Raw genomic sequence first — 7,496 nt, 5'->3', positions numbered from 1 at the left:
AACGCCGCTGCTCCGACTTAGTCGTTGCCCCTCGATCGCAAATCAAATTAGCAGTACTTAATATCAAATTGTAAGAATTTCAGCTCTAACTGAACTATCTTAGAATAGATCTGAAAGACAATCGATATGAAGCAGAGCAGAGTATTATAATTTATTTTGGTACTTGATAAAGGATTCTATAGATTTTTATTGCGATCGTTGTAATATTGTTTTGGAAAATAAATAAATAAATAAATAAGGAGTATAGGTTAATAAATGATTAGATATTAACTGCTAATTAGATTTTAATACATGCATTGATATATCATGTAGAAATGTGTCTATTTTTAGCGAAGACAAACAGACTTGGTATACCATGAAATTAAGTAGGTCTACATCTTAATTCTCTGTCTCTGTCTCGGCAAACTTCTAGGCTCAATTGGTTGTATTCTCCCGTGGAAAATCTGACTACAGAATTGTTAGTAACCCTCCTTAGCTGGTGTGAACTTACAAATATACATTTATGAAACATTTTATCGCACCTCCAACTATCATTAATTACAGCTTTTTTAAATAGTCAAACATATCATCGATACTACAACAAAGTATCCGAGTTAAGGTCATTCAAAGTTCAGTAAAAAAAAGCGTGTAAGCATTAACAAGCAGGCGTGACCGACTAGAAGATACCCTGAACTCAGTGCAGAGATATTATTCCAATCAATCCAAACCAATATGATAATGTTGTACAAACTGAACACCAATTCAATCTTAAAATGCACTGAGAACAATTTTTTCTTTATGCAACTATTCCTGCACACATGGAATCATATGTTGCCTACTTTGAGGCGCGCTCACTAAATTGTCTTCGCAGTAGAGCTATAAGAATTTTCCCTTTATATTTCTTATGCAAATCCACTGTTGAAATGGAAAGAGTCCATTATGAAGTGATTTCCAGTTTAACAGATAATAAACTACTTTTGTAGGTCTGATCATCCTATATTTCCATCCAATAGTCTCCCATCATAAACATCATATAATCATTGAGATCCTCCGCAGATCAAGGATATTGCTTATTCAGTGTCATCCTGGCTTTGTAGATATATCTATAAGTTGTATTGTAGAAAAATATTTATTAATATGTTTCAATACCATCAATAGCAAATCAAAATTTGTTAGTTTGTTATGCATGTAGACACATTTGAATATATAATTTTAATATGATGCAACAAATTTCGAATTAGAAAAAATCTTGTTGCAAGTAGAGCATTTCGTTAACGAGTTAAAACGTAGTACTATCCGAAACATAAACGTATAGTACTACGTAATAAATCGATAATAAATGTCTTAGCTTCGATTTTTTCTCTATGAACAGATTTCACATATAATTATAAAATACACTTCAATGAATTTTCAATTGTTTCGCTCATCAGCCAATTGAATGACAAATCTTTGATATCTGACTCCGGAACTTGTGAATAGAACTGGTCTGGCGCACGATATATTGATTTGAATATAATAAACTTTCTTTATAGAGCACATTTTCTTGTTGCACAGTTAAGCATTTGGCTAACGAGCTAGAATGTAGGACAATAACATAACTTATAGCACTACATACTAGTTCGAAAACAAATGTTTTAACTTTGTTTTTTACACCATGGACATAAGAACTTTGTTCATAGAGCACATTTTCTTGTTGCATGGTAAGGCATTTGGTTATCGAGTCAAAACGTAGTGATAACCGAAACATAAACGTACATCACGCCGTAATGCCTCGAAAACAGATGCATTAACTTTGATTTTTACACTACGGACCGATTTCATAAATAGCAATGAACTGTCAATTGTTTCCCTCATCACCGAAATGAATGGATATCTTGATATCTGACTCCGGAACTTGGGACTAGACTGGTCCGGAACGCTATATTAAATTGAATATAAGAAATTTTGATTATAGAGCACATATTCTTGTTGCACAGTAAAGCATTTGGTTTATGAACTAGAAAGTAGTGATAACCGAAACATAAACGTATCTCACTACCTTATAGTCCAATAACCAATGTTTTAACTTTGTGTTTTTAACTATGGACAGAAGAGCTTTGTTCATAGAGCACATTTTCTTGTTGCGCAGTAAAGCATTTGGTTAGTGAGACAAAACGTAGTGATGACCGAAACATAAACGCACATCACTCCGTAATGTCTCAAAAACAGATGCATTAACTTCGATTTTTACAGTATGGACCGATTTTACAAATTCCAATGAATTGTCAATTGTTTCGCTCACCAGCGAATTGAATGAAAAATCATTGATATGTGGCTCCGGAACTTGTGAATAGAACTGGTCTGGCGCACGATATATTGATTTGAATATAGGAAACTTTGTTTGTAGAGCACACTTTCTTGTTGCACAGTAAAGCATTTGGTTAACGAGCTAAAATGTAGTGATAATCGGAACATAAACGTATAGCACTACATAATAGTTCGAAAACAAATGTTTTAACTTTGATTTTTACACTGTGGACCGATTTCACTAATAGTTAGAAGATACATTTGTAGATACATTTTAAAATAGATTTCTTGTTTGACGATGCATCAAATTTTTTTTTGATTATGGGCGTATCTTAACGTGAATACAAAAAATCGTTATAGATAAACCGCATAATCAAGGAAAAAAATTGACATGCCCCGGGTGAGGCTCGAACTCACGACCTTAAGATTATGAGACTTACGCGCTGCCAACTGCGCCACCGAGGCCTTGAGAAGCTGCAGTATTGCAGCTGATCTAAGCTGCATGGCCAAATCGATGTATATATATATATATATATAGATATTTATGTATGCATCTATACATATAGATATGGTTATAAATTTACTTTGATTATTCGAATTCATATCATGTTGCACATGCAATGCTCTCAGCCCGGAAAATCTGCAATCAAGAAGTATATTGAAAGCACTCGTTGATTGTAGACCGCCAGAACAAGGACATAGCATTAGTCGAATTCAGAAAAATAATATATACACACTCAGAAACATACATATATACATGCACTATATAGTATAGCAACACAATTTGACTTTTACTTCATTTTTTTCAAACTCGAAAAGTGTTGCATAGCTCCGAGCGCATTCCTTGATAGTATATAACATTGCATGCTTCTAGGCTTTTCTAATATCGAACTTACCGAACAATGAATATTATGAATATTGACAAGATATATTAGTAATGCGAAGTAGATTTGTCAACACAATAGATTTTAACTCGTTCAATTAGATCACGAGAAATGCGTACGTATATCTACGATACGATATATTAAATATCACTAAGACACTTTGTTTATATTTCACAGTTGGCAGTTTGATAGTTAAAAGTTTTTCCGATTTTCCTGTAGTAAGTACTAAAGTAAAGCACTTTGTGCCCGAGCTAGAACTTAGTGATAACCGAAGCAATCGTATTCCATCTACTCGTTTATAGCTCGAAAACAAATGTTTTACGTTAGATTTTGAAATAGGCCGATTGCAAATTGAATGAAAGATCATTCATATCTGATTCTAGAACGATATACACAATAGAGAACATATTCTTGTTGCACAGTAAAGCATTTGGTTTATGAACTAGAATGTAGTGATGACCGAAACATAAACTTACATCACTACCTTATAGTCCAAAAACCAATGTTTTAACTTTGGACATAAGAACTTTGTTCATAGAGCACATTTTCTTGTTGCATAGTAAGGCATTTGGTTATCGAGTCAAAACGTAGTGATAACCGAAACATAAACGTACATCACGCCGTAATGTCTCGAAAACAGATGCATTAACTTTGATTTTTACACTACGGACCGATTTCACAAATTTCTATGAAATTTTATTTGCATCGCTCATCACCGAAATGAATGGAAAATCATTGATATCTGACTCCGGAACTTGGGACTAGACTGGTCCGGAACGCTATATTAAATTGAATATAAGAAATTTTGATTATAGAGCACATTTTCTTGTTGCACAGTAAAGCATTTGGCTTATGAACTAGAAAGTAGTGATAACCGAAACATAAACGTATCTCACTACCTTATAGTCCAATAACCAATGTTTTAACTTTGTGTTTTTAACTATGGACAGAAGAACTTTGTTTAGAGCATATTTTCTTGTTGCGCAGTAAAGCATTTGGTTAGTGAGACAAAACGTAGTGATAACCCAAACATAAACGTACATCACTCCGTAATGTCTCAAAAACAGATGCATTAACTTTGATTTTTACAGTATGGACCGATTTTACAAATTCCAATGAATTGTCAATTGTTTCGCTCATCAGCGAATTGAATGACAAATCTTTGATATCTGACTCCGGAACTTGTGAATAGAACTGGTCTGGCGCACGATATATTGATTTGAATATAAGAAACTTTCTTTATAGAGCACATTTTCTTGTTGCACAGTTAAGCATTTGGCTAACGAGCTAGAATGTAGGACAATAACATAACGTATAGCACTACATACTAGTTCGAAAACAAATGTTTTAACTTTGTTTTTTACACTATGGACTTAAGAACTTTGTTCATACAGCACATTTTCTTGTTGCATAGTAAGGCATTTGGCTATCGAGTCAAAACGTAGTGATAACCGAAACATAAACGTACATCACGCCGTACTGTCTCGAAAACAGATGCATTAACTTTGATTTTTACACTACGGACCGATTGCACAAATTTCAATGAATTTTCATTTGCATAGCTCATTACTGAATTGAATGAAAAATCTTTGATATCTGACTCCGGAACTTGGGAATAGAACTGGTCCGGAACGCAATTGAATTGAATATAAGAAATTTTGATTATAGAGCACATTTTCTTGTTGCACAGTAAAGCATTTGGTTTATGAACTAGAAAGTAGTGATAACCGAAACATAAACGTATCTCACTACCTTATAGTCCAATAACCAATGTTTTAACTTTGTGTTTTTACCTATGGACAGAAGAACTTTGTTTATAGAGCATATTTTCATGTTGCATAGTAGGGCATTTGGTTACGGAGTAATGTACGTTTATTTTCGGTTATCACTACGTTAACCGAAACATAAACGTACATCACTCCGTAATGTCTCGAAAACAGATGCATTAACTTTGATTTTTAAACTACCGATCGATTTCACTAATTTCAATGAATTGTCAATTGTTTCGTTCATCAACGAATTGAATGAAAAATCATTGATATCTGAATCCGGAACTTGGGACTAGAACTGGTCCGGGGCATCGTTCAAATAGAGCACGTGAATATCACGAGAAATTCATATGTAAGCTTTTGCTATATGTGTATGTATGTGCATAAACTCATGTACGTAAGCAACACGCGAATCAATCAATATAGAGATAATATTGATGTTGAATTATATACATATATATATGTATGCAACATATGCTCAAAAGTATATCGAACAGCATTGTGAGCAAACATTGCATACATATGTGTATGTACAATATATACACCTACGTATATTGTATTCTCCACTTGGATGTAAACGGGTTTGCTGGTAATACATATGTATGTACATGTACTCTGTTTTTTTCTGATCAGCTGGCAATGGATAGTAGTTGTATTAGTTTGTGGAGATGCCACAAAGGGTTATCAACTGAGCAAGTACAACGCATACATTGCCCTCTCTCTCTCTCACTCTCTCTCTCTCTCACACTCATTCACTCACTCTCTTGCTATCATTCTCACTGCTGTAAATGAAACCAGTTTCACCTTCAGCTCAGCTGGCCAACAGCTGAGTGATGGATGCACTCAAGACGATAATTACGGAGAGTCTACAAAATTAATTTGGGTACGGATACATACGTAAAGCTATAACTAAGATTAGATCTATGTACATATGTAGCAGATATGTAAGAGCTATGAGCGTCAAATACAAGCTTATAGAATTATATACATACATACATACATATATGAATGTATATGTATGTAATATGTATTTGAGTAAGTTTTGCTAAACGTCCCTTCTCAATGCCTTGGACTATGGACTAGCCAGAACTGCATACATACATACATACATATATCGATGCACTATTTAGGACTAGCCCGGAAATATATGTATGTACATACATATGTATGTATGTATGTAGCCAGCTAACTGTTGTTCCCGTATCCAATGCTAAACAAATTTGTCGTCTTGTTGTGTTTGTTGTTGTATTTTGTCGCTTCAGACAACGGAACTAAAAGTATATCACTCTGTCAATCAAACACTTTATCAGTGCGTCAGTTAGTTAATTTCCTTTTTCGCCCATTGCCATGCAGTGGATTGCATGGGGGCAATTTGTTAAGGCGTGTGCTTTGTCAGCAATAACAACAATCAGAGAGATTCGTCTATCAACAAATATACATACATATGTATGTATGTATGTATGTAGGTAGGTATTTGTAATTATGTGGGTATATATTATAAGGCAATATAAATATAATAATAAATACATGATTAAGTGAATACTAACAGCGAGAGTAATAAAGTTACTAATCTCTTTAATCTGCCAACTTTCTATGACGAATCATTCCATAGCTTCGTTTACAGCGCATTGCACAACGCGCAGTTGCTAAGTGGAAATAGCTAAAGGAAAATGAGAAAAGTAAATAAATCAAATACAGTAGTTCACTTCAATTTAACTGCTCCATACCTTCTAGTCTCCTTCTCTCTCTCTCTCTCTCTCTCTCTCTCTTTCTCTCTACCCATTGTAGCGCATTATACAATTCGTATTTGCCGCATCAAATTATTCCCAACAAAACAAAATAAAGGGCAAAGCAAAAAGCAAAATGACGCGAATACACTTCAGTTGATTTAGCGACACCGATAACTGTACAAACTCGCCCACTCTTTGGCTCCCTGTCTCCCTTGCTCTTCATTGTTTGCTTGCCATGATTCTTGTCAAAAATGTAAATTTTCCAAGAGGTTGCCTGTAATACGATATAAATATATACATACATACATACGTATGCTAATGCCTACACATACATACATACATCCGTATGTTTTGGCAGGCATTTTACTGTTGTCCTCTTACAAGACAATAAAACTTATTAAGCTGTTCGTTCGCGAAAGTTCTAAGCACCGTCAGACTTGCACCTCTCTCTCTCTCTCTCTTTCCCTTTCTCTCTCTGAGATTATTTGCATGCAGACACACACACACGCATACAGATTTACGCAGGCATAGGCACGTACATCTATTTGCGCATATGCGTGTGTGTCAGCATATGACGTCACTAGAGGAGAAGCAACAAGTAAAAGTAACAACAATCAGGAAGCGAATGTAACAAACAATCCGCCGGCAACATGGACTAGTGTATGTACATACACACATATATACATATGTCCATGAGGCAGGCTTGTTTGCATTCTTTTTTTCTTGCTCTCATTATCGATTCTTTATTAAGTCTTTTTTTTTTGTTTTTTTTTTTTTGGGAGAGCACACACTGGCCAGCAGAGCAGCTTAACATTGTCCACACACGGCGCGGGGGAGCGCGAGCGGGC

The 7,496-nt window shown here is 34.8% G+C and overlaps 1 non-coding gene across 1 annotated transcript; it reads right to left on the bottom strand.

The window, feature by feature from the left end:
- Positions 1-2,657: 2,657 nt before the first annotated feature.
- TRNAM-CAU (transfer RNA methionine (anticodon CAU)) lies at positions 2,658-2,730 on the bottom strand. The gene has a single exon. It is a non-coding gene; the product is annotated as a tRNA-Met (tRNA).
- Between the last annotated feature and the right edge of the window lie 4,766 nt (positions 2,731-7,496).

This window comes from Drosophila navojoa, chromosome X, assembly GCF_054131105.1.
Source record: "Drosophila navojoa isolate 15081-1374.11 chromosome X, UAZ_NAV_1.0, whole genome shotgun sequence".
Taxonomy (NCBI): domain Eukaryota; kingdom Metazoa; phylum Arthropoda; class Insecta; order Diptera; family Drosophilidae; genus Drosophila; species Drosophila navojoa.
Note: the sequence above shows the minus strand (reverse complement) of the source record. Positions and strands in the feature narration are given on the sequence as shown.